The sequence below is a fragment of the Pongo pygmaeus genome, chromosome 4 (genome assembly GCF_028885625.2).
Source record: "Pongo pygmaeus isolate AG05252 chromosome 4, NHGRI_mPonPyg2-v2.0_pri, whole genome shotgun sequence".
Classification (NCBI taxonomy): Eukaryota; Metazoa; Chordata; class Mammalia; order Primates; family Hominidae; genus Pongo; species Pongo pygmaeus.
In genome coordinates this window covers 119,760,615-119,772,940 of record NC_072377.2, presented here as the reverse complement: position 1 = coordinate 119,772,940, position 12,326 = coordinate 119,760,615, and the positions used below count along the sequence as shown (strand labels likewise).

The window sequence follows — 12,326 nt, the reverse complement described above, 5'->3', positions numbered from 1 at the left end:
GCCAACTCTGACAGGCTGCCTCAAAGTGGTGAATTCACTCTTAAAGGCCTCTCTGATCCCATAATCTGGCTTCTGTCAAAGTCCTAAAAGCTGTCAGCCTTGTCTGTATATGCCTGGACCCAACTGTAGACAGATTTTTTTTCCAGCTTACATATAGATCAGTAGACATAAACAGATATGAGGAGAAAGGGGTGTGGTCCAACTCCAAATACATATATAAGTATTAGCTCCATTCTGGCTAAAATGCTTTAGTTGGAGTGACCACACATTGGTCCCAGTTTTGTCTCCTGGTGACACATCTCCTTTTTACCCTGTAGTCAGAACACAACTTTGTCCTAATACTAACTCTATTTTTATGAAAATGTGATTAAATTACAACCTAGACATTGATGAACAAGACTATTTCTTTGTAAATGAATCTCCTGAATATAAACCCACCTGAAAGGCTACCACAAGACCAGTGTTTTCAATGTTGGTGGAGAAGCAGGTTTCAGAACACTGTGTAGATGCTGCTCTTTAAAAATCTCTGATTGGAAATTGGCCACAAGAGAATATTCAAGTTAGTCCAAAGAAAGAGGATTACAGAATAGAAAGTCCAGAAATAAATCCATGCATCTACAGCCAAGAAAATCTACTGATTTTCAACAAAGATGCCAAGAACACGCAATGGAGAAAGGACAGTCTCTTCAATAAATGATGCTCAGAAAATTGGATATCCACATGCAGAAGAATGAATCTGGACCCCTGTCTTTCATCATATAGAAAATTCAACTCAAAATGGATTAAAGACAAATGTAAGACCCAAAACTATAAAACTCCTGGAAGAAAACACACGGGAAATGCTTCATGACACTAGACTGGGCAATGACTTTTTTTTGGATAAGACCAAAAGCAACAGCAAAAAATTAGACAAATGGGAATATATCAAACTGAAAAGTTTCTGCACAGCAAAGGAAACAATCAGCAGAGTGAAGAGAACCTACAGAATAGGAGAAAATATCTGCAAACTATACATCTGACAAGGGGTCAATAGTCAGGATATATAAGGAATTCAGTAGCAACAAACCCACCCCTGAAAGTCCCAAATAATCCAGTTAAAAATGAGCAAAAGACCTGAATAGACATTTCTCTAAAGAAGGCATGCAAAGGGCCAATATGCATATGAAAAAAATGCTCAACTTCACTAATCATCAGAGAAATGCAAATCAAAACCACAATGAGATACCACTTCACTATAGTTAGAATGGCTATTATCAAAAAGACAAAAGATACAAGTGTTGGCAAGGATATGAAGAAAAATAAACCCTCACACACAGTTGGTGGGAATGTAAACTAGTATAGCCACTGTGGAAAACAATATGGAGGTCCCTCAAAAAATTAAAAATAGAACTACCGTATGATCCAGCAATCCTGCTGCTGGGTATATATCCAAAGGAAATAAAATCAGTATGTCAAAGAGATGTCTCACTCTCATGTTTATTGCAGCACTATTCACAATAGCCAAAATATGGAATCAACCTAAATGTTCAAAAACAGATGAATGGATAAAGAAAATGTAGTACTTGCACACAACAGAATACTATTTGGCCATTAAAAAAATGAAATCCTGTCATTTGTGACAACATGGGTAAACCTGGAGGACATAATGTTACATGAAATAAGTCAGAAATATAAATGCTACATGTTCTTACTCATATTTTGGATCTTAAAAAGTTTATCTCATAGAAATAGTGAATAAAATAGGGGTTACCAGAGGCTGAGAAGGGAAGGATTGGAGAGAGTTTGCCCAGTAGGTGCAAATTTAAAATTAGAAAGAATAAGCTAGGTATCCTATTGCACAGTAGGGTGATTATAGTAAACACTAAGGTATATCTTAAAATACTTAGAGGATTTTGAATGTTCCCATCACATAGAAATGATAAATGTTTGAGGTGATGGATGTGCTACATGATGATTTGATCATTACATAATGTATATATATTTTGAGACATCACTTTATACCTCATAAATACATATAATTATTATGTGTTAGTTAAAACAAAAAAGATTAATACAGGGCATGGCCCTACCTCTTTAAAGCTTTGCTTTCTACTTTAAGAAGTGAAAAACTTAATAAATAATATTCTGGAGGGGACTGGCTCTAATGTTCAGAACACGGCAGGCAAATCTCGAGTATTTTTAGCTTTCTATTGTGGATTAAATATGTCCCCCCAAAATCCATATATTGAAATCAAATCCCCAGTGTGGTGGTATTTGGAGGTGGGAACTTTGAGAGATGAGTGGGTCATGAGGTGGAGCCCTCATGAATGGGATTAATGCCCATATAAAAAAGACCCTAGAGAGCTCCCTGACCCCTTCTGCCATGTGAGGACACAGTGAGAAAACACATCTAAAAACAAGGAAGTGGGCCCTCACCAGATACCAGATATACTGGCACCTTGATCTTGGACCTTCCAGCCTCCAGAACTCTGAGAAATACATTTCTTTTGTTTAAGCCCTCTGGTCTATGTTGTTTTTGTTATGGCAGCCCTAATGGACTAAGACACCTGCTGTTTGCACAGACTAGGACATAACATCTTTTGTCCTGATTTGTTTCATTAGAAAATTCAGTAGCTATAACTTTTAAAAATGTATTTTTAATCCTGAGGAGGACTGGTTACACAAATCTGCACATATGATATTTTTGGCCACTGGGCTCTAGTAAGAAATTGAGGACACCACTGAACAGAGATTCTCAGCAGACATGAACCACTCTGTGTGCAAATCTTTTTTTTTTCTCCTCTGTAGTGCAATGTTCTTTCATCTCTTTCCCAAGCCCTTCATCCCCTCACAGAATCATAAACTTTGTACCTCCAAGAATTACATGTGCATACCAGCATTCACATTTTCTCCTCAAAAATGAAGTTTCTAGTATTTATAAGAATACTTATGCTTTTGTAGTATTTGTGATGATATCATTTGTTACTAAATTTTGATCATTTAATTATAAACTGCTTGAGAAAGGGATAATATCACAAATAACTTTTAGGCTTATATGTTTTAGATAACATCATGCACTTAAAGAACTATTTGGTGAAGGGGTAAAAATAATAAATGCATTATATCTATACATTAACATATTGTTTGAAAGTAAATTGCTTTCTTTTAAAAAGGGATTGTATACTTAGTATAAACGGTTTTTTAAAATATTTTACAAAAATGAATGTCATTGTAATTTCACTATTCACATATAATCACTACTAAAATTTTGATGTGTTTAGTCTCTGATTATTGAAAAATCACATTAAACAACTTTTTTTGTAAGTGGAATGTTTCTTGTATAATTGTATTGTTTCTAGCTCTTATCTCACTGCAATTATATGTTAATAGATACAAAGAAGCTAATGTTATTTCTCATATTTATTTTATTTAAAGAGAATCCTCCTTGGATTCAGGGGCGAGTGGCTTCATTGACATTACTGTTTAAATTTGAAAAGTGCCTGCAGAAGCTAAGGTTCATCACTCAGGAGAAGCAACCCCAAGCCTACCCTATTGAACTTCAGGGTTTGAGGATGTGCCTGTAAGTGAAAAAAAACAAAAAACAAAAAAACCCACTGAACCAATTATTTGAATGATTAGAAGTTTTTGTTTGTGTGTTTCTTACCTTTTGCTTTAGTGATCAGGCAAAGTTGTTTTGAGATCTGAGTTATCTGGAAGCTCTTCACTTTTCTACTTTTGTGGCTTTCACTAATGGGCTAAAAATGTTCCTGTTGTGTCAATCACTAGACAACATTTCCAAATGCTACTTTCTCCTCCCAAAAATGTAGTTTAGCCATCGTTGGGCTGAAACTCTCCTCCCTTGAAGATGAAGGGCTCTAGGCCTCAGGATTCACTTAGAAGATGCTATAAACTGTTCTGCTTAGCACCCATTCCAGCCATCTTTTAGCTTGGCTTCCAGTTCAAAGAGGATAGAGAGCTAATCATTCATTTTTCCACATCCCTTGAAGTGAGGGTTCTGCATGCGACCTTGCTTCAGCTAAGGTGATGGTTCTGTGTGAGACTCGGATGTGGAGTATAGTAAGGCACTGGCTGGGCATAGGAGTGGGATGGGAAATAGTTCTTTTGACAGGCATGGTGCTAGAGCCATCTGTTCTTTGGGGGCAGCCGAGGCAGCGTTTCTGGCATCAGCCCTTATCAATGTAGATGCAGTGCCACAGACAGCAGGAGCGTGTGTTTTGCCAAAACGGTCACGTAGTGTGGGGTGGCTTTCTCCTAGGGCTCAGCTCTCTGGTCCTCCCAGATTCTATAAGCTTCTCAGATCTTTTCATGAACCCCTTTGTTTACCCTAGACAGAAAGGACTCACTTGACTGTAAACAAGAACTGGACTGTAGAATAAGATGTATGGACTAGAGCCATGGGAGTTGGCAGACGTTTGAATTCGTTGGATAGTAAAATTTCAACAAAATATTTTGGAACTTTGTTAAAGTTGCCAACATTTTGTTTTTCCAAGAAAGGATTTTAACAATACACAATTTATTATCACTATAACTTAGCTAAAGAATTGTTTCGAAGACTAAAAAGTGGAAAGAACATACACTCAGAAAAAAATAATTTTCAAGTTGAAATAATCTTACTTGATGAAAAATCTCACAGTAAATCCTTATGTCTTCTTTTTATTGTCCTTGGTAAAACTCATTCATAGAAAATTATTGGGAAACCATTGGTCTAGGAGGGGTCAGCAAGCTTCACTCCACCACTGACTATTTTTGTAATAAAGTTTCGTTGGGATACAGTCTTGCTTATTCATGTACATAATGTCTATGGCTGCTGTAATGCTGCAGTGACAGACTTGAGTAGTCAAGGCAGTGACCATATGGCCCACAAAGCTGAAAATATTTACTATCTGGTTCTTGAACAAAATAAGTTTGCCAACTCTGAATGACCTAAGGGGTTCCTTCTATCTAGATGATTCTAAAAATCCTTGAGTGATACCTTTAAGGATTCGCTTAATAGATCCACTGTTTGCACTACCAAAGTCGTTGGGGAATTCATTCCTTCAGCAAACATTTATTGAATCCCTATGATGTGCCAGGCTCTCTTCTGGGGATTGAGAATATAGGAATGAATTAGAAAAACAAATTTCCTAAGTTCATACAATGCATGTTCCAGTGAGAGGAGACAGACAGTAACAAGTAAATGAATAAATAAATGATATTATTTTACGTAGTAATGAATGTTTCCATGAAAAACTAATAGGTGCTTTACTGAAGACTGATCCAAGGGGAGGGTGACTGTGTCCTCATTTAGGAGAGGTGCTCAGGGATCATTTTCAGCTCTTCATTTCTCTTTCTGTGGAATGGGTTTGACCGCAGAAGAGTAGAGTTAGAGATCGTGTGTAAGTACTTATGCCAGGGCCAATTCATGATAGTGCGGTGAGGGGTGGGGGCAGGAAGAGGAGCATAAATACATAACCCAGAGAACATAGTCACGGGTTACAAAAATTTTAAGTCCTCAATCTGGGAAAAGTAGGTCAAATAACAGAGCTACGCAACTAAATCCTAGCTGTATGTTTTAGACTTTTTTTTCTACAGCAGAACACAAAAATAAGTTGAAGAAAAAAAGTAACTTACCTCACATAGAACATTGTGATACAGTTTTGAAGAGTTGGGAGCAACACATGCTTTTGTGTGTTTTCTATATGCTTTATATCTTTTTATAAAGCTGCACTGTAGGAGGTGGGGACATGCTCTCATAAGGATGGAAAACTCCTAAAGAGAAAATTAACAGTGATACTGAATTGGCAGACAGAAGTATTATAGTAACCCTCTTCTCAGGAGAGAAATCTTATTTATTTTTCTATTTTTCCTTGTTTAAATATAAGGTATGTTTTCCTTTAGTTTATTTTAGCAAATTCATGACACAAAATAAACCAGAATAATTAGACTCATTTATTCCAATCTAAATCTCTGGTCAGCAAAGTTTTCAAAGCCAAAACCAAATGAAACCAAAAATACCCTCAGTCTGAACTTTAATACCAATATAATTTCTTTTCAGGAAGAAGAACATTTTCTTTTCTTTCTTTTTTTTTTTTTGCCCATAGTTTCTTAAGATCAAATACCTCAAATCATGACCAATGCTAAAATATGGGTAGTATTGACTGGAGCCCTACTTTTGAGACTGATGTTAAAAAATGGATTAGAGATGTCTGATCTTTTGCTTGTTTTGAAACAATAAGCTCCATACTGTAAAAGTGGCAGAGTTCTTATGGTCCCTGGTTGAGCACAGCGAATTCCTGATCCGTGGGAGCATGTTTATATTGCAGTGATTCTAATTTACCCATAAATAAATTATTGTCCTCTGAGGCCCATAATAAATATAGTTTTAATTGCATGCCAACTGTTAGACCCTAAAATTAGACAGCTTTGGTCCTCCTTTGCCAATGGGAGGAGGTGTTCTAGAATATCTGAGTTGAGATTTGCCGTGGCTCTAGAGGCACTTTGGGAGACAGAAGAGGCAGAGATATTTTTGATGACTGTCTAAACAGATTTCAGTTGTAGAAATGTTATTTCTGGGTCAGACAGAAGCCACGCTCAAATGTTTTCCAACAAGCTGAAGGGTCGTGCCTGGCCCTGCTTTTTATCATTTCTCTTCTTTTGAATCCCCCGAGTCCATTTTCACAGATGAAGCCAAAGAGGGTGAGTCAGAGACTGCCCTCCTGGCTTGTTCCAGTGTTCGCTCTTCCTTAATTAGCAGAAACAGTACCCACTTAGAAAAGATGTTTGTGCCCTGGTGACGAAGTGCCTTCAAATTGAGTCACTCTCTGAAGAAAAATGTAGGACAATCTTACAAATTAATTTTAGCACAAGGGAATACAGGCCATGTGTGAAATTAGGTTGACCCCAATAGAAGTGAGCTTATGAGCAAGCGGGAGATTTTGAGCTCCCCCAATCCCCATGAGCACTCCTTTCTCACCTCTGCTCAACATAGCAATTTACACACCCTCAAAGCTGAGCAGCTTTGGGCAAGGGTTTCCCGATTCCTCATTGGAAAAATAGGGACAATAACAGTACCTGCCTCATTGAGTTGTTGAAAGGATTAAATCAGACGATGCTTATAAGGTGCCTGCACACATGTGTGTCAGAAAGAGGTTGCTGCCCCCTCCTCCCCTTTCCTTCTGGGAGGCATACTCTTCAGGAAGCATCTCTAGTTCTGCTTTATGCTTGTTTCCCATTTTTCTCTGTACTCACATTCTTTTTCTGTGTAATGATGAGGGCTGCTGCACCAGGTTAGATTTCTTTTGAGAGAAAATGTACCTGTATGCTAATACTGAACTCAAAAATCCCCTAGTTCTTGCTTAACATGGCAATTGCTAGAAATAAGTTAGCAAGCCAGGGATGCTGGAGGAACCTCAAGATCAAGTGTGATGATGTAAGTCAGGCCATTCCTGTCTGTTATCATTCTGGCATTCTGAAAGCTTGCTTTCCTCCCTGAACGTATTCTAGGGCTAAGCACCAAGTGTGCTTTAGTTCCTCAACTCACATTTTCAACAGATAAAAGCAAATCTTTTAAAACAATTATTCAAACAATGTTGGAGGATTCCACTGTTTTTTCAAACAGCGGGTATCATCTTTTTACCTTTTTACTAGTTAAAAATGTATTTATTTAGATACATTAAGAATGTCACTGAAATTCCTACAACTTTGTTTTTCAGTTACAAACTAGTATTTGGTCAGCGGCACAAAATTATTTGGATTTTTTGTTTCTTTCTCCTTTGGGAAAAATATGAATTTTCATTCCTCTTTCATAATGGTCCTTGTTCACCTTTGCCATGCTTTCAAATTTCTTTTCTGTTTAGATCTGTTCTTCTACACTTACAAGCATGTTTCAGAAATTTCCAAAATGCTGACTAAAACATTTGGTACTTCTTGTGCTTCTCCCAACAACTTTGCACCAAAAAGTTTATGATGACATTTTGACTCTGGGCTTCTTAGGATCTCCTTTGCCCACATTTAGTTATTTCTCCAAAGGTTAGAAAATAACGTTGCTGATTCTTGTGCTTCCATTACTTAAGAAATAAACAGGAAGCAAGAGAAACAAAGGAAACAAATTCCAGAAGCAAATTCCAGGCTTCAATTAAGTATAGATTTCCCAGTGATTTCTTTAAAACTATCTCATCTGCCTAAGATTTTGCTTCTATGAGAGTGGGGTAAAAGGCTTGTGTCCTCTGATAGGGATTAGGTATAGCTGTTAACTGCATTGTAGCTTACTTCCCTATTGGCTTAATTGCACAATGTATTTATCTATTTTTCCCTTTAAAATTTTTGAATAGGTAATACCTGTACATGTTCCATTCTTTTGTGGATCTGCGGGACAACACCATAAACTAGTGCACCTCAACTTTTGTTTGCTTCCACAACACGTCCTTCAGGAAAAACTGCACAAGGGAAATTGATGAAAAGTGTCCCTACATTCCCAGTCCCCAACCATCAGTCCCTGCCACCACGTCTATCAGTTCACTCATATATCCCTCCCGAGATAGTTCAGACATATTGCAAGTATGGGTGTATATATAATTCCTCCTTACTTTTACACAGTCAGTACCATATCCATCACAGTGTTCGGCAACTTGCTTTTCTCATTTAATAATATGTTTTGGTCATTACAGTATTGTAAGTCAGCACACTTAGCTTTCTATGTTTCTAAAGGATGGGTTTTTATCCCCTCGTCTTGTATGTGCATCTGTGCGTAAAGCTTTCACTCAGTGACTTTTTATGTGTGTGCAATTAATGCCTGGACCCCTCACTTTTAATAAATAGGAGAATAAACATAAAATTTAAGATCCCTGGCTGTTTAGTGAGTGTTATGGATTTAATGTTTGTGTCCCCTCCACAAATTCCTACTATGATGTTCTGTATGATGTCTTAACCCCCAGTGTGGTTATTTTTGGAGACAGGATCTCTAAGGAAGTTATTAATGTTAAATGAGATCCTAAGGGTTGTGTCCTGATCCCATAGAATTCATTTCCTTATAAGAAGATAAATTAGAGAACTCTCTCTCTCTTTCCCTTTCTGAGATGATAGCCCTCATTTACAGAATCAGCCGGCACCTTGATCTTAGACTTCAGCCTCCAGAACTGGCAGAAAATAAATGTCTATCATTTAAACCACCCATTCTGTGGTATTTTGTTATGATAACCTGAGCAAACTAACACAGTGAGGATTCTGTGATGCTCCAAATTATTGTCTGCTGCTTCCCTCCGTGACTTAACTCTTGAACATGTGTCCAGGATGGTTATTTTCAGGAGAGGGCCATTGTGGAAGGGTCTGTTTCTGGTCCCACTCCAGCACAATTTGATCCTAGAACTGGGGTTTTCCTCTTTGCCATATTCAAAGGACTCTTGGAGTCTCGTGCCATCAGAGGAATTTTTGATCTAATAGTCTATGATACCTTTCTTAGTACAATCATGTATTGCTTAACAGCAGGAATACATTCTGAGAAATGTGTAGTTAGGCAATTTCATTGTTGTGCAAACAGCATAGTGTGTACTTACACAATCCTAGATGGTGTAAGTACTACACACCTAGGCTATATTCTATAAGGCAGAGTACTATACTAAATACTATAGGCAATCATAACACAATCGTGTTTGTGTATCTAAGTGTATCTCAACATAGAAAAGTACAGTCAAATACAGTATTATAATCTTATAGGACCGCTATAATATATATGGTCTGTCATTGACTGAAATGTTGTTACATGGTGCATGACTGTCTTCTTGCTTACTTACAACTTCCAAGCAAGTAGAGATCTTTGAGGTGGGGTGAGGAACATGAGTAAAAGTAGGAAGGTAGATCAATGCCAACAATAATTAAATAAAATAAATGGTTTTTTTGGTCCTGTGATCTTATGGATGGGTATATCCCACCCCGCCACCCAACACACACACACACAAATTGACATTAACTAGAGACTTGTTTCTTAGGTGTATTTGAAAATGGTCATGTTTCCAGATCTAGCACAGAATAAACAGCTATTAAGAGTAACAGAAGGCCTGGTGAGGTGGCTCAAGCCTGTAATTCCAGCACTTTGGGAGGCTGAGCTGGGAGGATCATTTGAGCCCAGGAGTTTAAGACCAGCCTGAACTCTATTTAAGAAAAAAAAAAAAAAAAAAAGTAATGGAGTCTTAAGGGACAGCTATAAATGTTTGATGCTTTAGGGTTATCCAATGAATCATCCTGGCTTATAGCACCCTAATCTTCTTTTGTACTCTGTGTCATGGTCCTGGGAGGAAGCCCAAGGGCCTAGCTGTGGCCTCTTCCTGCCCAGAATAGCCTGGGGGAGACAGGTGACTTGCGTTTGGCCATTGGATGATGCCACCTGTACGTGGCCTCTTGAGAGAGTGTTGTCCCATTGTTGCAGTGCTAACAGTAGACATTCATGCCAGTAGGGTGGTTCCAGGCAGCCCCAATGAGTCTTGCTGTGTGACAGACCTTTGCTGTAGGCAGGATCTTCTTTAGACCCGGACAGGAGGGCCCCCCTGGGCTATAGAGGGCCCCACTGTGATCTCTTCTGGCTTCACCTCTGCTCACCTAGAGTCCGTATTCTCTAGACTATCCTCCTAGACTATACTCTGGGTACCCAAAATCCTGGGATTCCCTGCCCAAAGGGCCCAAAGCCTGTGAGAGCAGATCAGGCCACCACTGTTTGCAATCACAGGTCCTCAGAGTGGCAGGAGCATCTGTTTGGGAATGTGAGCAATGCATAGAAAGAGCTTAGACAAGAGGGCTGAGTGTTCTCACCAATGTGCTTGAGGGCCCTTGTGGTGTGAAATGGGGCTGGGGCTAGGATGAAAAAGTGAGTAGGTTGTGAGCTCAACCATGGGCTCTATTTGTACTCTTGTTCTGGGCCTCATGAATGTTAGGAGGGAGACTGGCTGTGGTCTTGATGCCTTAGCCTGTGTGCAGCAGCCTTGATTCCAGCCTGTGTTCCAAGCCTGACCTTTAGCCTGCTGTAGACTGTGAGCTCCTAAGAACCTTCTAATAAATGTTGTTCCTTAATATAGTCAGAGTTGGTTTCTGTTGTTTATCACCAAGAAAACAGACTGAAACAGAAATGTTAAAGGGAATTCATTCTACCTTCCATCCAATAAAGACTGTTAATAAAGCACCCTGGTGAGCATTCTGTTTTCTGGGAGTTAAACACCCAGGTTAGAGGCCACAGTCCCACCCTGTGACACACAACCAGACTCTGCTTCCTCCTCAGGCAGGATCAAGAAAGAATGAACAGATGGAATTGATAAATATCTAAATACAGTTATAGCAAGTTGTCATGCAGGTTTCATTTGTTCTGGAAAAATGACATAATCTCAAACATTTAAGATATTAAATGTTGTTAAAGAAAATTCACCTTTTTTTAGTGAATGCATCTAGTGTTTTTTTTTTTTTTTAGATACGTCCACTTCAAAGTCTCTGAAATCCATCAATCTCTTTTTAATAAAAGATCTTGATTTCAGATAAAATTAATATTTCTATAATTAGAATGAAGCAAACACACATTCTTATCTTGAGTTTATTATTTCAGGTGATTTATACTAGAAATGACTTCCATGAGTATTAGAGTTCTGAGTGACATTCAAATATTTGCCTACATGCTTATGGGAAGCTTCTGTAGCTTTAACTTGGTAGAAATTCCAGTTTTTCTGAGTTCTTACATTCCTTCAGGTATTCCATTTTGTATTCTTTGTAAAAGACTGGATCATTATAGTAAGCAGTTAAGACAGTCTTTCAATGCAGAATTGTATTTCCAGTATTTTACCACCATAAGGATTCTAGAGTTCTTGCAACACTTGGTAAAATCTTGAACTTTTTCAGAATACCTCTCTCTGGCCATTTTTCTCATTATGTTAGGCATCAGAACATCTTTTTCGACATATCTTAGTTGCTGCTGGGCTTGAACACCATCTTGGTGGGCAGAGAGGGTGCTGTGTTGCCACCTGGGTCACATAAACCCATCAATCTTTCTAAAAGGCCTTTACTATTTTAGAAGTGTTTTATGTATAGTGCTTACTTATTCACAAGTCTTAACTCCCAAACTGGAATATGTCACCTCTTTGAGGCCAGGAACTCTTGTTAGAGTCATCTCTGTAGCACAGTGTTATACACACAGTAGGACCTCAGCAAACAGTTGTTGAAATCACATTTTATTTAGCATTTATAGTAATCACTACTATATGCTTCTTTGGCATTTTACATATTCTAATTTAATACCAGTCTCTGTGGGGCTGAGGAGGAGAGATTAAATTTAAAATAAATTTAAATGTATGTATATACACACCACTATCCTATAA

The 12,326-nt window shown here is 38.1% G+C and overlaps 1 pseudogene; it reads right to left on the bottom strand.

The window, feature by feature from the left end:
* Positions 1 to 11,623: 11,623 nt before the first annotated feature.
* LOC129036847 (COX assembly mitochondrial protein homolog) lies at positions 11,624 to 11,920 on the bottom strand (annotated as a pseudogene).
* Positions 11,921 to 12,326: the final 406 nt, after the last annotated feature.